We start from the raw sequence: 23,729 nt of genomic DNA, 5'->3' as shown, positions 1-23,729 counted from the left end.
GAATTTTCTCCCTAATCACTGTCGTATCTATCCCCAATACTATAATCTCTGCAATTCAGGCTCCACTTGCTAAAGAACAATGGACAGATTTTAAGATAAAGACAACCACTGTGTTCTCCACGAGAAGAACGAACTTGCTAAGCTATTAGTGCCGTAAGATTGTAGGAATGTTTGATTTGTTTGCCTCAAAGAACAAGCTGCTCCTTGAAGACCCTGTCGATATTCCAAATATACATACCAGGCTAATGTGCTGTTTAGAAATAATTTTTATTTACACATTAAGTCAAATATCCTCAGCTTCATTGAAATCACTGTCCAAAGTTGAAAGAAGTTCAATTGTTCTTTCTTTTCGAATCTTAAATTTGAGATGAGCCTTTCTTGTTAATGGTAATTAGTGATGTTTCATAGAAATAATAAATCACAGGGGATGTATCTAGTTTCATGGATGATTGAGGCAGATTCTAATCAGGACTGCTGACCTAATGTTTGAGAAAGGACTATTTCTGGGAGAATCCATTAATGACTTGTGAAAACAGATGTACCTCTAAACAATACTAGTCATGCCAAGGACACTATGTCCTTTCTTTTCCTTCCATCCCTCAAATAAACCAAAGACAGGCATTGGCTTAGTGTTGCATAAATAAACAAAGTGAAGTGATTTTGGCATCACCGGGCTCTGTGATGACCTGCTCTTCTCCCTCATTTTACTGAGATTTCTCTAGACCAGACACACCTACTAGACACCATCCCCCACTCCCAAAAATGAGTAGGGAGGCCAGCAAGATGGCTCAGCAGATAAAAGCACTGATGGCCAGAGGAATAAGTCCCAGGACCCACACGAGAAAGCCAGATACGTTAGCAAGCACCTGTGAACTCATCATTTTTGAGTGGGAGTCAGACACTGGAGAACTGTCCGGAAGCCTTCAGGCTAGCTAGGCCAGACTATGCAGTAGTACAGCAGCAGAAATGAGAGACCCTACCCTATTTCAGCAAGACCGAAGGAGAAAACCCAGGAGTGGCCCCCTGACTTCCACAAGCACATCTGAGCATGTGTGGGCAAGCACACACACAAATGCATTACAAAGCTAAGTAAATCAATATTGAAAAAATGGCAGAGGGAAAATAAAGCCTTAGAAATCAGGACCTTTTGATTAGGACTATTTTGGTAGGGACAGGAGCTCATCTGAAGTAGCTTAGATATGATCAGTCACGTACTTCGATAAACCTGGATACACGGAACGTTCTGGCTGAAAGCCATATGCATTCAGCTCCAAGTCCCAATTTTCAGAGCGACTGTTGCTGTTTTAGTATTGCAGTTTACTTGGGCCTTGGCATTAGGGATACAAATATTTCTATAGGAGCGATGGTTGCAAGTCACAGAGATTCAGACTAAGTCTGTACCCTGATGCCAAACGCTATCTGTAACTATCATGAGGGCTGCCTCTCTCTATTTGCAATGGCCAATTTTCTATATACATAAAAACGTTGTTTCATAAAATGGGTAATTTCTTAGCCAGGATTGACCAAAGAGCTTTTACAGGCCGCGTGCTTCAATATTTCAAAGGAATGAGAATAATCAGACCTTATTTATATTTAAATTGGCTTGTTTTAGTGCCTTTTCCTGACACTATAATACCATTAAGGGATCTATAGCATCACATCACTTATTTTCTACAGTAAGTAGAGATTATTATTACACAGAGAGAGAGGAGAGAGAGAGCGAGAGAGCGAGAGAGAGAGTGACAAGAAGTTGCTGTTGAATAAGCAGTGCATTATGGGAGCTTTGTGGTACAGACAGAATTTGAGTAAGGCCTTGGCTTTCCTGCATGCCAATTTCCTTGTGGTAAACCACTTGTTGGGTCATTTGAAAGAAAGAAATCTGTGCACATGGAAATGGATGTGATTCCTGGGATGTCCATGGGGCAGGCTCAGGGAGTAACAGGAAATACAGAGCCACCTACCATCACCCTGAGATCTTGAATTCCAAGCGCTAGAGAAACAGAGAAGAGCTAGCTGGACTTCCAGGAGTGACTGCAGGAACAACCCCAAGAGGAAGTGACTTTTCTTCTTAGCTACCCACACAGAATGTAAGCTACACTCTTGGGGTCTGAGGTGGTTCTCACATCTTATGGTAGGTCACACCTTCTGGGGGGGTCCCCATCTCCCAAATGATTCCTTGTGGACAACTTTAAATCTGCTTTAAATAGCAGGAAAAAGAATTCACGATTTCTTTTAAAGGTTAGACTATCTTTAGTAGTGACCTCTCAGAATTAAAACAAACAAAACAAACAAACTGGGGATAGTTAATAAACATCATAATAAGAATAGATGAAGTGATTTTAGATTTGAGAAAGAACCAACATTTTTTAGGCATTAGGAAAACCACAGAGGGAGGCTATCATAAACACCCAGTAATCAATCAATCCTCAATGTGCCACTGAGTGAAATGGAGAGGAAGAAAACACTGGGAACATAAACTAAAAATATACGCTAGAAATATTGGTACTATGTCTTTTTTACCAGATGTGAAAATATTATAAGACAATGACTACATTTGAACACCAGATGGGAAGTGCAGAGACCACCTGACAATCCTTGCATCCAACCCTTCCTCAGCTAGAGTGTGACATCTTAGTATCAACTCCCACTCAAAATACCTCTTAAAGAGTTGTAAAATTGATTCACACTGTTTAGAAAGCATCCTGATTTAGAATAGTGTCTTCCAGGAGAGTTTGTTCTAACAGGGAGGTCTGCTATACTGCAGGGAATGAAGTGCCTGTGTTGGAATTTGGGACTGCACTGGACATATGAGGAAGATGCATGCATGTGTGTCTGTGAGTGTGAGCATGTGTGTGTGTGTGTGTGTGTGTGTGTGTGTGTGTCTGAGAGAGGATAATGCAGAGCAGAAGATGAAGGATGATGTGAATTTCCTGAACCCACACCAGAGTCAGAGAGTGAGGAAAAAGCAGATAGGAAGGCGCAGGACACTGAGGGACAGATGTGGAATGAGACAAAAATCTAGATAGTAGAAGGAAAAGAAAAGGAAGCCATCGACTCTCAGAGAAATGTCATGTACCGTCCCCTGGCCTTTTATTTTTCTGTTAGATTTTTTTTTGGCATTTTTATGACAAAAAATAATTTTTCACCAATAGATTGTTATGGAGAAACCTATGAGTGGAAAGAAAGGAAGCAAAAGAATGTATGGCCAGAAAAGGGAACTGTCTACAAGACAGAAAAAACTTTTTAAGTAACATTTTTAAAAACCTTCGTATGGACAGCCTGATGGAGAGACCTTCACTGATGCTGGTGGTTTTGTCTGCTGTTTATAGTAAGCATTTCATCCTGAACTTCAGAACAACAACAACAAAAAAAACCAGTGGAATCTGCCAAAGTCAGCTTCTACCTAGAGCAGGCCCCTCGCTTACCTCAGGGTAGAAACCTTGATGATTTCTAAGGCAACTATGGCTTCCAGTTATTCACCAGAAAGCAATAATACTGTATTTATTTCTCCTTCTCTGATTAACTGGCCAATCTTAGAAGTTGGGCATTTGTACAAATTGAGGCTCATCAAGACATTCTTCTCCCCTGAATAGGATTTTCATCTTTAAAATAAGATATACAGGAGAAAAGATGAGACTTTGCCACAACGTGCTTTAGAACCAGCAGTCACTAGCCCGGTGATGATTAACAAATATTCAGTTGGAAAGAATGAGTTAACTACCATTTCTTTCCTGATTGCAGGGAGAACAGCTGAGAACCAAGGTCAAGAAAAAGCCAGTGTCAAGTGCATTGACTACACAGCGTCTTCCTAGTGAAGGGCAAAAGAAAACACAACCAACTGTCCAAAGAAGGCTGGCCGTTGCAGTGCTTTCTCCATTTCTGGCTGTGCTCACAGAGAAGGGGCTCACATAACCATCTGTACAGTTTTAGGGTTTTGGCAACTTAAGTGGAGAGGTAAAAATAAGCAGGCTTTACTTTCTTCCAGTAGTTGGGGATTATCTATAAGGGAGGATTTAATTCCCTTTAATTATTTAATAATGAATAATGAAGCTGAAGTGTTTCCTTTAATTGGTATCATTAAGAATGCTAACAGATATGGTGATTTATTCAGTATATACACTTTCATGAATATTAAAAAATAATGAATATATAAACACCCTTAAAAATGTTAGCACAACTATGGTATAATCCAAGAAACCTGAACACTCAGAATCCCAGTCAAAAGCTCTCAGCGATACACTCTGACTATAAAACAGGGGGTGTCCAGAACTTGTTTTTCTTTTGCCAATTTACATATTGTTCTGAGTGGTTTTGCCTTTTTTTTTTAAACCTTTCTTTGAACTGACAGTAGGCAAATGAAGTGATTTAAAGATACTTTTGCATAAATTTTTATTAAATTAGCAATAATATTTCTTCCCTGGACCCACAATATAAAAATCAATTATAGCTATTCAACCTGGCTTTGAGTGTTTTTTTTCTTTTTCTCCTTGAGAAAGTGTAGCATACTATAGTCCATGCTACACACACAGTTCTTCTGTCTCATCCTCCTGAGAGCTGGGATTATAGACTGAATCACCATGTCTGGCTTTGAGTTTTGATTAGAAAAAAAAGCAAAGCAAGAAAACTAAACTCTTCTCAGATATATTTGGTTCAATTATCACAGAATCAATAACTAACTTAAATATTAATGGATTATACATAGGGATGTCCAAAGGCAAAAAAATTTATTAGAAATAACTAATAGTTAAAAAACTATTAACTATTGTTTGATAGCTCTTCATAGTAACATAAAAATTAATCATATATTATCATTATATATTAAAGTATGGATTTTTTTGTTTTATTCATAGTTTTTAGTGTATCTTTCTTAGGAACTATTGAGTTTTCTGCTATCTACAGGATTTTAATACCTTTTAAAATCAGTTCTGTAATCACATTCATTATCTTTCAAATTATCTTTCATAGTTTCTGCATTGTCTCCTTCCTGACATCCAATTCGACATGTATTGGGCTTTTTTCCTTGGTCTTCTGCTGGGCACACCTTATTTATGAAGACTCAGAGAAGTTGTAGGTTTTCTGAATGTGCATACACTCTGGAGTCAAGAAAAAAGGAGACATGATCCAAACAAATGAACAATATAAAACTCCAGAATCAACCCTAATAAAATGGGGCTGTATATATTGTCTGATATAGAATTCAAAGTAATCATCAAATGATCAATGACTAAATATGGCAGTTTGAATGAGGATGGCTTCTATAGACAACTATATTTGAACATTTGATTCTGAGTTGGTGGAGTTGTTTGGGAAGGATTACAAGGTATGGCTTTGCTGAAAGAGGTGTGCCACTGGGTGTAGGCCTTGGGGTTTTAAAAGCCTATGATACCCATCCTCACTTAGCGCTCTCTCTCTCTCTCTCTCTCTCTCTCTCTCTCTCTCTCTCCTCTCTCTCTCTCTCNTCTCTCTCTCTCTCTCTCTCTCTCTCTCTCTCTCTCTCTCCTCTCTCTCTCTCTCTCTCTCTCTCTCTCTCTCTCTCTCTCTCTCTCTCTCTCTCTGCCTCATGGTTGTTTTCTCAACATGTAGCTCTCAGCTGCTGCTCCAGCACCATGCTTGCTCATTTGCTTCCATGTTCCCTGTCATGAGGCCTTGGACTCACCGTCTGAAAATATACATAAGCCCCAATCAAATGCTTTCTTCTATAAATTGCCTTGGTCATGGTGTCTCTTCAGAGCAATAGAAAAGAAACTAAACAGACCTCAAGAGAGTGGTCCACATAGTGAGAATTTCAACAAAGACATTGGACATTTGAGAGAGAATTAAAAACAAATTTTAGAACTAAGTGATGTAATGATAGGGCTGAAATATTTAAAAGAGTTGCCAACAGCAAATGAGAGCAAGCAAAACAGAGCCAGGGGCCTCTAGTGAGAAATTTGAAATATTCTAGTCAAGAGGCTCATGATAGGCATCATGGGCATACTGCCATACAGAAAAGAAAACGTATGAGAAAGCCGATTCAAAGAACAAATGTCGAGATGCTTAAATTTGGGGAAGTAAATCATATCTGGATCCAGGAAATCCAAAGACTTAAAGTAATATAAACCTAAAAAGGTAGATACAGGACACAGTATAGTGAAATGACCCAAAGTCAAGGGAAAAAGAATAAGCAAGATAGGAAAATGGCTTTTCATATACATAAAAACTTTCATAAGATTACCAGTGGAGTTTTAATAGAAACATCACAAGCTAGTGAGAGTGTTGGCATTGTATACTGAAAGAATGACAGAGGAAACAATGATTAACCAAAGTTACTGTTCCTGACCCCAAAAAATGTTCTTTAAAACCTGGGAGAAGGGAAGATTTTGCAGGATCCCCAAGAGCTCAGAGAATTCAGTCCTAGATTTGTATGAAGAGAAATAGTAAAGTGTGGTCTTCAACTTGGAATGAAAGGACATCAAAGAGCAGTATTACTACAAGAAAGGGACTCACTTGTAAAGGTCGGATGGCACAGCACATTACAGCTGTCCATCATATCATGGGTTCTCAATGACCCATGGATTTAAAACAAAACAAAACAAAAAACCCAATGATTTAAAATTTAAAATACTGATCATGCATACATTTTCATAATTCCCTAATGTACACATTTAATTCATAGATATCCACCTACCTCTGCTTCCCAAGTGCTGGGATTAAAGGTATGAGCCACCATGCCTGCCTTCAAAATATTTTTAATATGCCTGCTCTGATCATGCATAATTTCTTTATTATTCCCTAAACATTGCAGTATAACTACTGTTTACACAGCATTCACATTGCATCTGGCCTTATAGGTAACCTGTAGAAAGTTTAACTTTTATCTATAGAGGCTGAGCGATTTTACATAAAAGAAGAAAATCTACAAATTTTGGTATTCTCAATGAAATTTTGGAACTGATATTTTGTATATACAGTGGAATAACTATATCGCTGTAACCTTAGTGCCTAAATCACTTTTATTCTGACTAGTTTTATGTCAACTTGTCACAAGCTAGAGCTATCTGAAAGGAGAAAGCTACAATGGAGAAAATGCCTCTATAAGACCCAGGTATAAGATATTTTCTTAGTAATTGAGTAGAGGGCCCAGGATATGGTGGCTGGTGTTATCCTTGGGCTGGTGGTCCTGGGCTCTATAAGAAAGTTGTCTGAGAAAGCCACGGTAAGCAAGCCAGTAAGGAGCACTCCTCCATGGTCTGTGAACAACTCCTGCCTCCAGGTTCCTGCCCTGCTTGAGTTCCTGTCCTCACTACTTTCAATGATGAACTGTTACATACTGTGAGTGAAATAAATCCCTTTCCTCTCAAGTTGTTCCTGGCCATGTTATTTTATCACAGCAATAGTAACCTTAATTAAGACAACTTGGTACCAGAAGTGGGATGTTGCTGTGATACGCCTAACCATGTTGTTTTGGGGAGGATTGTGGAAAAACTTTGGGGCTGGAAAAGCCATTAAGTGTTGAGGACTCATTGAACTGTTGTGTGGGAGCTTAGAAAATAAGAGTTTTATAGCACTGCAGACGATGGAGGCCTTGATTGTGACATTTCTGAGGGAAGTTTAAAGATTCTACCAGGTCTTTGAATCTGCAGGGTGTGGTCAGCTGGAACTAAAGAATCGGCTGTGATTAACAGGATACTAGAACTCCTAAAGCAAAAGTACAAAGAGGGTCCATGCAGACAGCAGTAGCCAAAGATGATGAAAATGCTCAGAGATACAAAACAGATTTCAATAAAAAACATCATTTGAGGGCCCAGGAGATGACTCAGCAGGAAATAGAGCTTGCTGGCCAACTTGATTGAGTTTGATTCCCAGAACCCACTGACTGCAAAGAGAAAACTGACTCCCACATTCTGTCCTCTGATCTCCACATGTACATCATGGCATATGTGCCCCTACTAAATAAAATATTAAAGCATCAAACAAACACACCTCACTCAAGACAAAGGGAAACATTATATAATCACAAAAGAGATAATTCCCCAGGACAATGTGACAATTTTAATTATGTTATCTCGATTTTTGAGAGCAGTGACAAACCTGAAGGAAGGGACCACTCATGTTCAATAATGGGTGGAACAGACCATCAGAAAACCATCAGGTAGAGTGCATTGACCGGTATTACAGGTCTCAAATGGCTCTACCACATAGAGAACAAAGCCAAAAGACACAGATCCTTTTCCATAAATTGAAGATGACCGAATCACATCAAATATCAAACACAATGAAATAAAAAATAGATGTCAATAGCACAGGAAAAGCAACAAAAGTCACAAACACATGGAAACTAAACTATACATTTTTGAACAACCAGGAGACCAAAGAAATCAGAGGGGCATTAGAATGTATGTTGCCAGGAGCACCATTTCCCTTATCCCTGCAAAAGACCAATATAACAAAACTGGGAATATAGGACAGGCAGCAAGCACTAAGAGTGACGTTTATGGCATTAAGTTTCTAAACTAAAAAACGGGATCTCAAATATATTTTAATTTTGTATTTCAAGGAACAAAGAAATAATTAAAAACTAAGGCCAAAAATAACACCATCAAAGAAATAATAAAAAACAAAGCAGGGTTAAATAAAATAGATAATAACAAATTGCTTGAAAAAGTCAGTGAAAGAGTTGATTTTTAAGCAACTTTTACTGAATTCATCCTTTGGCAATGTCATACATGTATGAAACCCTTATCCTCTGTAATCTTTCTTCCTCCTTCATACCCTATCCCACCTACAAGTCCTTTCTCATCTTCATAAACACTTTGTTTTGGGTTTTAAACAATGAAGATGACAAACCATTAGTTAGACTAAGAAGAAGTCAGAAAATGAGGGGAACATGAAAGGAATTGAGGGAGGAAAGGGAAGGGGAGATATGATATAATTATACTTTAATTTTAAAATAAACAAAATAAAGGAGGAAAAATAAGTGATGTCATGGGAGAATAGGAAGGATAAAGACAACTATAAATAATTATAGGCCTGCCAGAAAACCAGGTAGGCTGCTCATAGACCTCCTGTCTCTGTTTCCCCAGACCCAATCCCTCACTCTTGTCCCTAAAGCTCTAACAGAACAACAGACACAGCCTTCCTTCTACACTGCCCACTCGCTTGTGGATTCCACAGACCAGTGGTTCTCAACCTCTTAATGCTGTAACTCTCAACAGTTCCTCATGTTGTGATTACCCCAAACCAGAAAATTATTTTGGGCTACCACATAACTACTTTTGCAACTGCTATGAATCATAATGTAAACATCTGATATGGGACCCCCAAAGGGGTCATGACCCACATGCTGAGAGCCACCACCACAGACCATCCTCTCCTAACCTCCCTCCTGCCGCTTGTTGCTTTGTCCCACACCCCAACTCCAGCTGGCATACCCTGTTAAGCCCTAGCCCATGCCTGCTTGAAAACTAGGTAGGTTGCCCACAGACCTTCTTTCTGTTCCCCCAGACCCACTCCTCCAGTCTCACCCCCAAATCTGTGGCACAACACCTGGGGCAGCCTTCCATACCCACTACTCATATCTCCTGTGGATCTCACAGATCCTCCCATTCTAACCTTCCTTCCCCCACTGTTGCTTTGTCTAGACCCCAGCTTCAACAGGTACCCCTTGCTAACCCAAGGGCTGTTCCTCCCAGGTGAACAAATAGGCTGAAGGCAGCCCCATTCCTTTCCTTCTGCCTAAGACCCAATCCCCTCCCACTAACTGTGCTCTTACTTCCTGCTCTGTAGCAGGAAACCTGGGGTGGTCTCTCCTTCTCTGAGCCCATGTATGGGTCTCAAATATCTCCACCAATTCATTCTGTATCCCAGCTTCCAGCACCGGCAGGCATTCCCTGAGAGCACACCAGCTGAACAGGCCAGGGAAACAGGCAATATACAGCCATCCCACTCTCCAAAAGTACTGAGAGAAAACATAACCAAGGAACAAAACACCCATCTAGCAAGGACAAATCTGGAAATCAGCACCTATATAATCATATAGACGTTAGTGTAAAAATACCATCAATAACAGTCAGTGCAGCTGGGTCGTGGTGACTCATGCCTTTAATCCCAGAACTTGGGAAGCAGAGGCAAGTGGATCTCTTTGAGTTTGAGGCCAGCCTGGTCTACAGAGTGAGTTCCAGTACAGCCAGGGCTGTTACACAGAGAAACCCTATCTTGAAAAAGAAAAACAAAACAAAACAAAACAAACAAACAAACAAACAAACAAAAAAAAAACCCCAACCCAACAAACCAACCAGACAAAAACCCTAAAACCGTCAGGGCCATATGTCTTTACTAGAGCCTAACTATCCTAATATGGCAGGCCCTAAATATTCCAAAATAGCTGAAACACTAGAAAGAGACCTTAAAACCAAGTGAATAAAGACAGTAGAAGTTCTTAAAAGGAAATGAATAAATTCCTTTAAAAAAATCCATGAAAAAAAAAAAACAAACAAAATACTGGAGGAAATGAAATCCAAGAAATTACAAAGAAACCATGGAAGGAAACAAAATTGTTCACGACCTGATAATGGAACTAGAATCAATAAAGAAACATAACCTGAGGGATTTCTGGAAGTAAAAAATTTAGGAATGTGAACAGGAACTACAGAGGCAAGCTTCACCAACAGGATACAGGAGATGGAAGAGGGAATCTGAGGCATTGAAGATATGATACAAGAAATGGATACATTAGTTAAAAAAAAGTTTAAGTCCAAAAATACTTCTGACACAAAATACCCAGGAAACTTGGGACACTATAAAAAGACCAAACCTAAGAATAATAGGTACAGAGAAAGGAGAAGAAATCCCCCAGCTCAAAGGCCCAGAAAAAGTCTTCAACAAAATCATAGAAGAAAAATTTCTTAATCTAACAAAAGAAATGCCTAAAACAGTACAAAAAACATGCAGAACACCAAATACATTATGCCAGAAAAGAAAGACTCCTCATCACATAATAACCAAAACACTAAACATACCGAATGAAGAAAGCACGGAGTGATGGTGGCAAATGTCTTTAATCCCAGCACTCTGGAGGCAGAGACAGCTGGGTCTCTGTAAATTCGAGGACTGCCTGGTCTACAGAAAAAGTTCCAGAACAGCCAAGGCTGCACAGAGAGACCCTGTCTTAAAAAAAAACCAAACCAAACCAAACCAAACCAAACCAACAAAAATACTGAAGAAAGAATATTAAAAGCTGTAAAAGGAAAAGATCAAGTAACATATAAAGGCAGACCTATTAGAGCTACACTTGACTTCTCAATGAAGATTCTAAAAGTCAGAAGAGTGTGGACTCTACGAGACTATAGATGCCAGCCTAGACTACTATATCCAGCAAAACTTTCAGTCACAATAGACTGAGAAAATAAGATATTCTATGATAAATCAAATTCAAACAACATCTAGCTACAAATCCAGTCCTATGAAAGGTGCTAGAAGAAAAATGCCAACCTAAAGAGATTAACTACACTCACAAAAACACAGTTAATAGATAATCTCAGACCAGCAAAACCAAAAGAAGGGAAAGACACAGTGCGCGTGCACACACACACAGACATACACCTTCACTCACATGCACCATCACAACCATCAACCATAACAACAACAAAATAACAGGAATCAACAATCATCGGTCATTGATATTTCTCAATATCAATGGTCTCAATTCCCCAATACAAAGACACAAACTTAATAGAATGGATGTGAAAGTAGGATCCATTCTCCTGCTGCATATAAGAAACATACCTCAACATCAAGGGTAGACATTACCGTAGGGTAAAGGGCTGAGAAGCATATTCCAAGTAAATGGACTTAAGAAGAAACTGGGTGTAGTCATTTTAACAGGTAAAAAAGTAGACTTCAAACCAAAACTAAATAAAAGAGATGGGGAAAGATATGATGCACACATAAGAGGAAAAATCCACCAAGATGAAATTTCAATTCTTAACATATATGCTCCAATACAAGGACACCCAAGGTTGTAAAACAACAACAACAACACACACACAACAGCACTATAGCTTAAACCACATATTGACTCTTACACATGATATTGGGAGACTTCAACAATCCTCTCTCACCAACAGACAGGATATCTAGACAAATCTAAATAAAGAAATATTGGAGATAATCGAAATTATAAACTAAATAGACCTAACAGATATTTTCAGAATATTTCACTCAAACACAAAAGAATATACCTTCTTCTCAGCACCTCATGGAACTTTGTTTAAAATTGACCACATACTCAGAAGCAAAGCAAATCTCAACAGATACAAGCAAAGTGAAATAACTCCCTGTATCCTGTCAGACCACCGCAGATTAAAGCTGGATATCATTAATACTAGAAACAAAAGAAAGTTGTTAAACTCATGGAAACTGAACAACTCTCTACTGAATGAAAAATGGGTCAAGATAGAAATAAAAAAAGAAAAGTGGACACCAACTCTGCCACAAAACCTTTGACCTACAATCTGTGCTGTCTGCAAAGTGTGCTAGGGCAATGGTGGCACAGAACTTGTGAGAGTGGCCAAACAATGTCTGATTTGACTTAAGTCTCACTCTACAAAAAGGAATCCATATCCAATACTGCTTAGAACCAGAGACTAGATAGCCCAGGACCTAGGTTAAAACCACTACACTACAGGCCTTAAAAAAATCAATAAAATGATTCCTAATGATATTATGCTACACTTATAGATCAGTGCCTTATGCAGTCATCATCAGAGAGGCTTCTGAGCTCTGAGGGAAGAAATTTCACGGAACAGATGCAGAGGCACATAACTAGACATCATACACACACAGAGAATCTAAGTTGTAATTTTCCATCAAATCCCTCATAGCTCAGAGAATCCCTTGGAAAAGAAGGTGGACAGATTTTAAGAGCCAGAGGGGATGTAGGACACCAGGAGAACAAGGCTTCTGAATCAACTAAGCAAGGTACATAGGCCCTCACGGAGGATGAAGCAGAAAGCACAGGGCCTAAAAGGGTCTAAGTCCTTGATTCATATATTAAAGTTCTTAGTTTCATATTTTTATGAGACTCCTTACTGTGAGAACAAGTGGAACGTGGGAGTCTTTTTCCTCCTTTTGGTTTGCCATGCCCAACTTCAATATGACAAGTTTTGCTTCTTCGTATTACATTTCATTTTGTCATGTTTGGTTGTTATCTTTTAAAAGCCTGTTCGTTTCTAACAAAAGACAGAAAGGGAGTGGCTCCAGAAGGGAAAAGAGGTAGGGATATATTGTATGAGAAAAGCATCTATTTTCAATAAAAGAAAAATAAAATTATTATATATAGAAATAAAAATAAATAAATAATTATATGTCAACAAATATAGATAATATAGAAGGAATGGATAAACTCCCAGAAGTACACAACTTACTAGGACTAGTGATACAGAGATGAAAGTATACTTAAACATATTAAGGGTGTTGAATTGGTAATCAAAATATTCCTGATAAATCACCATGACAAAGTGGCTTCATGGTAAATTAGATTGAATATTTAAAGAATTATCACTAACCACACAAACTCTTCTGAATAACGGGATGCTGAGGAAACTCCTTCAGTCAATGGCCTTTGAGATGTTGACCAGGTTGAACGTGGGTACCAAAGTGTGCACTCTTGCGCTCTCTCTCTCTCTCTCTCTCTCTCTCTCTCTCTCTCTCTCTCTCTCTCTCTCTCTTTCGGCTTGTTCACTTGGGGCACGAGTCTGCACCTACAGGTACCAGCTAAAAAGGTCCATGCATGCTTCCTCCCCAACCCCATACTCCCACCAGCTCAAAAATGCTTTTTGCCCGTGGCTGCAGCCTCTCTAGCTTACACCCTAATCATGTGGCCCATCCTGCACACAGCATGCTGCTGCAACCTCTCCAGCCAGCACCCAAGCCACGCTTTTCCCCCACCATGATCCCTACTATCTCAAGTACTGTCTGCACCCAGGATCCTTGCCGACTCATTTACTGGCCACACTCAGGCTCCGTTCACAGTTCACAACTGCTGGCAAGTTTTGGGCTCCTGATATTCTGGCCAACTCAGTCCTACATATACAAATGCACTGTTCTTAATTAATTAATTAAGTCCCAGGTAATTCAGGTGCTGTAGCTTGTCTTGCCACTGCGGGTTGCACGTACCTGCAACTGTGACACATGCTGGCCAATAAACAATTTACCAAAGACCCATAACAAGGTACATTCATTTACATAAATAAATCAGTAAATTTGAAAGTTATATAATGACAGACACCCAGGAATTTCATAACCTTTCTGCTTATACTACGGATAATATTCTGGAAGGCTTGTGTGATTTTTCTGATACATCAATTTACTTGATCTTGGGACTTAGCTTTGTTTTTTAGGTTATATCCTTAAGAAAGTAGTTTGATAACAGAGCCAAGAATGAGGCACTTTCAGAAATAATACAGTCTTTACAGACCAATAATGAACAACTAGCTGACAGGATTAATAGCATCAAAAATCAAAATTTAGCTGAAAAATTAATACAATTGAAAGGAATAACATTAATTTGACAGACAAAATTCAATTCATGTCAAAGGGTGCTGAGAAATTATCTGAAAGAATTCATACTGTTGAATTTCACCATCAATATCTGTTAAAAAGTTATGATAAGTTAACAGATAGAGTATTTCTCCATGAAGGCAATCTGCACACCATCCAAATAATATCCAAGGAAGATAAGTTATCATTAATGGAAAAACTTCAAACCTTGGAAAATATGTGCAGAATAAGGACCAGAGGTTATATGAGTGGTATAGGAGTTCCTTCTGTTTGTGTGTTGCTTTCATTGGTTAATGGATTAAGAAATTGCCTTGGACTGGACTGAGCTCCCAAGGTCCAAATGAGGAGCAGAAGGACGGAGAACATGAGAAAGGCAGTCAGGACAGCGAGGGGTGCATCCACCCACTGAGACAATGGGACTGATCTAATGGGAGCTCACCAAGGCCAGCTGGACTGGGACTGATGGAGCATGTGATCAAACTGGACTCTCTAAATGTGACTGACAATGAGGGCTGACTGAGAAGCCAAGGACAATAGCACTGAGTTTTGATTCTACTGAATGGACTGGCCTTGTGGGAGATTAGTCTGTTTGGACACTCACCTTTCTAGACTGGATGGAGCGGGGAGGACCTTGGACTTCCCACAAAGCAGAAAACCCTGACTGCTCTTTGGACTGGAGAGGGAGGGAGAGAGGGAGTGGGGGGAGTGGGAGGAGGTGAAAATTTTTAAGAAAGAAAGAAGAAACTGCCTTGGCTTAGTTGATAGGGCAGAACTTAGGTAGTCAGGAAAGATAGAACTGAATGCTGGAGGAAGAAAGACAGAGAAAGAGAGGAACACCATGGAGCTGCCAGAGACAGATATGCTGAATCTTTTCTGGTAAGCCACAGCCACATGGTGATACACAGATTAATAGAAATAGGTTAAATTAAGATGTAAGAATTATCCAGGAAGAAACTAGAGCAAATGGGCCAAGAAGTGTTTTAATTAATACAGTTTCTGTGTGGTTATTTCAGGGCAATGCTAGCTGGGTGATCAGGGCAAACAAGTGGCTCCTTCCTACAACAACTGGCACCAACGTGATGAACTAAATCCACTTAAAACCTGAAAGAGCTTAATTTAAACACAAAATACAGAGAACTACCACATTTATCATAATAACAGCACAGCTTAAGTTTTAGACTGGGCAGGCAAACAGATGGTACTGTATTACCCCTACTAATGGCACAACTTAAGTTTTTAAGAAGCGCTTAGCATTTTAAGAAGTGCTCCTGGACAATAAACAATCACAGATTCACAATAGGACCAGATTCAGACATAAAAGACCTCTAACTGGGTCACAGTCCTGGATAAATGTACATAGCTTGGAGGAGAGAAGAAAGACTATAGTCATAAAATAAAGTTAATGCTTGAAAAAGGTGGGTAAAGTTTTTTAAAGAGACAGAGTATAGATAGTCTTAGATTAAAAGGAGTAAAGAAAAATAAGCTACGTAAAAATGGAAAATTCACAGAGAGTCTGGATTATGTATATTATTGTGTTTTCTTTGAATTTTTTGACTGTGAAGGACCTAAATACAGAGGGACATTTCATTGTATGGGTTGCTAAGCTAAACCAGCAAGTATATTATAAAGGTGTCTTGACTTCAGAATTTGGGTCTAAGGATATGGTACTTTGGAAAAGATGTTTTTCTTTTGTTTCCACAGAAGATGAGAACCTGTAGAATACTTCCAGACAAATATGGTTTAATAGGCCATGCACCCCTGAAAGTTTGCCATAAACACCCTCAAAATATTTCTTTGCCTAACTACTGACCAAGATGAACCTAACACACAGGATACACCATGAAAGACCTGATCAACAGCGCCCCCAGACAGCAGGAAGCAGTATGGACAAAACTATGCCCATTTTCCCAAATATTGTTTATAAATGTTTTTTTTTTACATTTAAAGGGAGATATGATATAGATATGAATAATTTGCTTTGGTATGGATCTTGGTTTATTGATACAAATTTAAGGTTAATTTTGTTATATGTATATGCATTTCTGATCTTGATTAAGGTATTGTGATTGTGTAGCTCATTTAAAAATGTAATGTATAATTAAGAAATAAGGGTTAATAGATAATCATTTATAATAGTCAAGCTTGTAATCATGTTAGTAGGATTTTCTAGATGTGCATAGATATATTTCAGATTCTTCATGTCTTTCAAAGACTACAAAACATGGCATTTAAAATGTTTTAAAAATTTGGGACTTTTCATGACAATGAGACATGTCTGCTCTTGGCAGCACCAATCTACTTCAAGAGCAAGATGGGCATCAAAGAGGCTCCTTATGAAGTTGGTTAGCCATTTGGGCAAAAAAACTGCTTTTGCTTGGATATACAGGACCTGCAGAGAAATGATTGCTGAACATGCCTAAAGGTGAGATGATCCTTCGGGGCTTCTGCTTCATGAAAGAGTCTATAAGACATTCTGCAGGATACAGAAGAAAATGACTAAACTGTCTGAAATTTCCTGCTTCATGTAAGTCTTCTGGATACTATGGCCCTGTAGGGTAAAGATGGATACCACAATGCTACAGAAAAACTTTGGTTGACTGTTCAGAGCGAGATGTCTCTGTCAATTCTAGAATTTTGGAAGTGCTTGAAATGCACTTCCTATTTACTTAGGTAATATTATATCCTTCTGGAGTCTTTGATGGGGTTGAAGAATAGATAGTTATTATTATAGTTTTCCTCAGTTATGAAGAGGTAAAATAGATATAAATATTGTAACTATACTTTTTGCTTGATACTTGTTTTATGTATTTTTACTACGTTAAAGTTAAAGCCTTCCTTTTTGTTTAAACAGAAAAGGGAAATGAGGCAGGAGTTCCTTCTGTTTGTGTGTTGCTTTCATTGGTTAATGAATAAAGAAACTGCCTTGGCTTAGTTGATAGGCAGAACTTAGGTAGACAGGAAAGACAGAACTGAATGCTGGAGGAAGAAAGACAGAGAAAGAGAGGAACACCATGGAGCTGCCAGAGATAGACATGCTGAATCTTTTCTGGTAAGCCACAGCCACATGGTGATACACAGATTAATAGAAATAGGTTAAATTAAGATGTAAGAATTACTCAAGAAGAAACTAGAGCAAATGGGCCAAGAAGTGTTTTAATTAATACAGTTTCTGTGTGGTTATTTTGGGGCTAAACTACCCAGGCAGCCAGGACAAACAAGCAGCTCCATCCTCCAACATGTGAGTCAATGAAATCCTTAGAATTATAACAGGTCAAGAGATTCAGGCTTTACAAAAGGCAGTGGTAAAAAGATTTGAAAGGATCGAGGAAATTATCTGAACTCTTGAGTAGGGAGAAATGGAACAAGAACAGGATTTAGCCTCACCAGTAATTGTCAGAGTCAGAGATGACTTACCAGGGGTTTTAGGTTATTATCCTGTAATCTTCCCTGACAAACCATCCAGAACTAAATACCCTAAAGGATTCAAGGAATGTTTAAGTGGAAATCTATAGGTATGAATGATCTAAAGGGAATTAAGCATACAGTAGGATCCTATGGCTTGTATTCACCATTTGTTAGGGAACAGGTGAAAACATGGGTTTTAAGCAATAGGGCTACCCCATACAACTGGTTATCGGAGTCCCCATGATGATTCCATTATGAGCCTTAGATGCTGGACATGGCACCATAGAATGTCATGTTTGCTCTACTAGGTTTAGGTCTTGTTTTGATGTAGTTTTTTCTTGTTATGCCCACTACTTCCTTATTGAAGTGGAATGTTTAGTCTGTGTCATATAGGAAGTGTTAGATTTCAGACCCTCTGGCTGCCCCTTTCTCTCTCCCACAAATCAGGTCACACTTCCCTACAGTCTATCTCTTAGGACAAACAACTGATAGATACAAGCTATGTCTGCTAGGACACTGAGGACGAGCCAGGAAAACAAATTCGTCCTCTTCTACAGGTTGCTTTGGCTCAAGGCACCTTTGACCTATGCCCCTAGTGCCTTCTTCATGACTTTGTAGGTTAGACTAGAGTAGGTTATGTAATGTCGAGTACTCTCCCTGTCCTACCAGCAACTTAGAAGGGTCAGAAACCCCTTCTATGGAGTTTGAAGGGAATGTACTAGCTCCCTTCAAGGCCCCATGATGACTGCTCAGGACCATGAAGCTATATCTCTTCTGCAGGGAACTCAAGGGTCTGTCTTTCTCTTCAGCAACCTGGTTACATGGTAGCTATTGCCTTTAACAGTCAGTCTCCACTTCAAGGTCCAGTCATAAAGGATCACAATGGTGAGTTCTCTATCCTAGTTGGAATGAATGCATTTTGTATTTTTAGATTGCTTCTAAGGTATAGGGGCAGGTTATAATTCAACAGTGATGTATTAGGGCAGTAGTTCTCAACCTTCCTAATGCTGAGACCCTTTAATAAGTTCCTCATGTTGTAGTGATTCCCCCAACCAAAAAAGCTACTTCATAAATGTAATTTTGCTTCTGTTATGAATTGTAATGTAAATATCTGATATGCAAGACATCTTATATGTAACTCCTGTGAAAAAGTTGCTTGACTCCTAAAGTGACTGTGACCTACAGGTTCAGAACTGCTGTATTAGGGTTTCAAGCTGGTAAATGGTGGCTGTCTGGTGGTTAATATCATGACAGGATTTATAACTACCAAAGAAAAAACTCTGGACATGTCTGTGAGATCCTTTCTTCTGGACTAAAGAGATTCAGAGACCCACTCCGAATGTGAGCATCACAATTCTATAGGTTGAGCCAAGACCGAAAAAAAGTAAACAGTTGGAAGAGCATTTATCTTCCCAGCTCATCTCTCCTGAGTGCAGACACTATGGAGCTGGCAGCCTTATACTGCAGCTGCCTTTCTCTGCCTATCACTATGACAGACTATACCATCAAGATATGAGCCAAAATAATGGTTAGGCTTAGGATTAGAAGTTAGGGGTTAGGGTTAAATGTTATGGTCAGGGTTAGAGGTTAGGGGTTAGGGTTAGAGGTTAGGGTTGGGATTAGGGTTAGGGCTAGAGGTTAGGGTTAGGATTAGAGGTTATAGGTTAGGACTAGGGGTTATGGTTAGTGTTATAAGTTAGGGTTGGGGTTAAGTTTAGGGCTAGAGGTAGGGTTAGGATTAGTGGTTAGGGGTTAGGTTTTAGTTAGAGGGTAGGTTTGGGTTAGGTTTAAGACTAGAGATTAGGTTGGGGTTGAATATAGGAATAGAGTTTAGGGTTATGGTAGAAGCAAGGGGTTAAAGTTAGAGGTTAGGATTTAGGGTTGGAATAATTACTGAAGGTGGTAGAGTCAGACATTTTGTCATAGTCAAAAGAAGAAACTAATAAACTACGTATCTGATAAAGAGTTAATTTTTAAATATATAGAGAGCTCCTATAATAACACTAGTAACCTAAACCAAAATAATCAATAATCCAAACCAAAAACCTGTCATCAATAACTTTAGTAGACATAACTCCAATGAAAATATATAAATGGCCAATAAATATGTCAAATCATGCCTATTGTTACCAATTATTAAAAACATACAAATCAAAGTCCTATGGAATATGATCTTTAATATGTGATTACATAAGTAAATTTGCAAGACCCTGGGCTTAATAAACCAAGCCTGCTATGAAATGCAATATTAAATCATTCAACTTCTCTGAGTTGTCTAAAATGGTTAAACTTGGGGCTGGAGATATGTGTCAGTAGTTAAGAGCACTTGTTGCTCTTACAGAGAACCTGGGTTCAGCTGACATCAATCATAATGTGCTCACAACTGTCCGCAATTACAGTTCTAGGATCTGGCCTCTGTGGACACCAGGTATACACAGTGCACACACACACACATTCAGGCAAACAAATGTACATATAAAATAAAATAAAGAAGCTTTTAAATTATTCTATTCATAGGAGCACAGAGTGGGATGGTTGCTGTCTTGGGTTGAATGGGGGAAGAAATGACAAATAGCTAAATAATGACTAAAACATTTCCGATATACATGATTAAGAGATCTGAGAGTTGTGTGGTATAGCATCTCATGGTCAACAATCTGCAGCACACGCAGATGTGTTCAGGCTTAGTCTCACATTATATACACAGGTAGGCTTCGTGTTATATCACAATAGCAATAATTTTTAAAACAATAATTTACCAATTTTTTTATTATATTTGGTATGGCACTTAACAAATCTATAGAGTTTCTACTTTTAATTATTAATTACAGTTTTTTCATTATTATAAAATACATATTAAAAACACAACAGGTCAGCGTTGCTAGAATCTGTTACTTCAATGCATACCTCATAAGCTCTAACATCACTAATGTATTCAGATCTGATAAAGGAGTGTTTCTCCCTTTCCAGGCCCTGCACATGGTCACTGATGTCTTTCTGTGCTTACCAAATGTTTCCTGTCTGTGGATGTCTATGGACTTCCATCTGTTGGAATTCTCAGATGCCACCTAAAGTAAATTATCTCAGAGATGATTTATATTTCTGCTTCTAAGCTGTTTTGGACAGTACCAACTGGGAGTGATTATGCAGCATTTTTGGCACTTGACTTTTGTTTTTTATCCATCCAACTTTTAATAATCCAGTTTTAATCCCTGGGGCAGCACACATGGCCTGCTGTTTCATTATTCTGACAAAATACTTGATAAGGTGCAACTTAACAGGGGGAAGCATTTCTTTTGTCCATAGTGTGTTCATCCTATCATGATGGGGGTCAGAGCAGCAGGCCTCACACTGCAGTCGGAGAGTGAAGAGAGGTGACTGCTGGAGCTATTTGCCTTCTTTTCAGTTTTTATTTATTTGTGTGCACTTTCACAGGTGTGTTCTGGTACACACATGTCCTTCTGACGGCCAGAGTGAAACTCAGATGTCACTGCTTAGTAGCCTTAGTTTGTGAGTTAGGACTCTCATTAGGACATGGGGCTTATGAATTAGGCTAGGCTGGTTGGCCAGTGAGTCCTGGGAATCTTTCTATCTCTGCCACCTAGATCTGGGATTGCAAGCATGTACCACCATGCCCGGCTTCTTATGAAATTCTGGTATCACTCAGAATCTTAGTCTTGAACAGCAACTACTTCACCCACTGAGTCATCTCTTTAGCCTCTCTTCTTTTTATTCAGTCTGGGACCACAGTCCCTGGAATGAATGACACCACATTCAGGGTGGATCATCCATCTTGAATCAAACCTCTCTAGAGGGGCTGGGGAGATGTCTCAGAGGCAATGAGATGGCTCATTGCCTGCTCTTCCAAAGGTCCTGAGTTCAATTCCCAGCAACCACATGGTGGCTCACAACCATCTGTAGTGAGGTCTGGTGCCCTCTTGTGGCCTGCAGGCATACACACAGACAGAATATTGTATACATAATAAATAAATAAATAAATAAATTTTTTTTTAAAAAAACCTCTCTGGAAACACCCTCAGGACATACACAGAGGTATGTTTCCTTGGGATACCAAATGGTTTCCCTGACCTTGAAGACGCCATCATGCTGTGAGGAAAAGCAGATGGTTGGCCATTTTCCATATACTCCCTTCTTTTACTCTTCTGAACTTAGAGCTGAGGTGAAATCAACATTTTCTTCAAAGTCTCCCTCTGCAGGGCAGGTGTTTCACTTTTTTCTCTGATTGTGCTTCAGCTCCTGTTATGCCTCAGTAGATCATTCCTGTCCTCCAAATGTACCTATTAAAATTTCCTGGGCCTCAAGGCTTGACAGAGACCACTACCAAGGTGCCAGTAACAGTTCTGGGTTTTGCTTAATATCCCCACATTGAAGCTTTCTTGGGTTTGCCTCAGAGGAATTTGTCTCTTTCCTGCCAGAACAAGCAGGCATCACAAAAGTATCTGTGGCATTTTTAAGAAATTTAGTGTTTTTAACTTTGTCCTCTGGGAAGGCATTCTCTATTATGTATAATTTCCATTATGATTTGTTGATGATTCTTCTGGTTATAGCTATTCAAAAACCTTTGCAAAATAACTCTACTAAGTAGGGCATAAATAGAACAGAGATTTTCCTAGTGTAGCATCTTTAAATATTCACGATTCCTCTCCACAAATCACTACCATGTAAACAGAGGGCTCATCATAAAAAAGATGGCATTGCATTGTGCTGGAAATTGAAGTAGCAAATCAGTCCTCACCTTAGAAACAAGTTCAGAATCAGAACCAGAAACTCTTAGGAACAGATGAAGGCAAATAAGCACTAACAAATGAAAAATATAATTATGTGGTGCAATTAGGAAATCACAAAGGAGATTAGAAGGAAGAGAATGTTCCATAATCCCTCCACTTTGCTGGGTCTCTGAGTTTAGAAAAGGTACCTCTGGCAATAAACAATGGTTTTTGTTGTTGTTGTTGTTACCTGAAGCCATACTTTGACCATGGTGGGAGACATTTCAATTGTGATTAATTCAGTTAAAAATGATTTCAAATTAAATTAAGCAAAACATTGTAGGCCAGATGACAAGACTTATACCACCTAAAATTANGAAAAAAATCTGAAAGTTAAAGAAAAGCCTTAAAAAAAATATATATGGGGCTGGAGAGATGGCTCAGCTGTTAAGGGTGAGAATTGCTCACCAGAGGACTCAGGTTCTGTTCCCAGCACCCATGTGGAGCAGCTCACAGCCACCTGCAACTCCAGTTCCAGGCTATCTGACTCCCTCTTCCGGCTTCCATGAGAATCACAGGCAGGTGACAGATACACAGAAACATGTAACATACACATAATTTGAAATTTTTTTCAAAGAAAATTCTCTGTGGGGTATTTGTTTGCAGCAATGAGGGGGTATGGATGTATCTATTTGTAATGGCCTTAGTTTTAAATGAAAATTCTTAGGTTTGTATACATGATGCTTCATATTTGAGTTTTATCTCTGCTTCGACCCTTCTATGGTAATACTCCAGAGTCTAAGGTCACTTAATCTTCTCAACCATAGGCCACATTCTCTTTTTAATGTTCTCTGTACCTCTAGATGTCCATCCAATGCCATGATTTAAGTGTGATCTATGTATTTCTCACCTCAAGCCCTGCTCTGTTCTTTGGATTTCACTTCATATCTGACACTTCCTATGAACCGTTATGAGACACACCTCATGAAGTTTACAAACAGAATTTTTTACCCCCTCAGTTCAGTTCCCCTACAATTTTTTTTTTTTTTTTTTTTTTTT

General features: G+C 38.9%; 1 protein-coding gene across 5 annotated transcripts in view; it reads right to left on the bottom strand.

Moving 5' to 3' along the window:
• The window catches only part of Kiaa1217 (KIAA1217 ortholog), a 479,642-nt gene that overhangs the window by 443,657 nt on the left and 12,256 nt on the right, over positions 1-23,729 (bottom strand). The gene's annotated exons all lie outside the window — the stretch shown is intronic.

This window comes from Alexandromys fortis, unplaced genomic scaffold (assembly GCF_014885135.2).
Source record: "Alexandromys fortis isolate MF-2015 unplaced genomic scaffold, M_Fortis_MF-2015_v1.1 scaffold_54, whole genome shotgun sequence".
In the NCBI taxonomy this organism is placed as follows: domain Eukaryota; kingdom Metazoa; phylum Chordata; class Mammalia; order Rodentia; family Cricetidae; genus Alexandromys; species Alexandromys fortis.
Note: the sequence above shows the minus strand (reverse complement) of the source record. Positions and strands in the feature narration are given on the sequence as shown.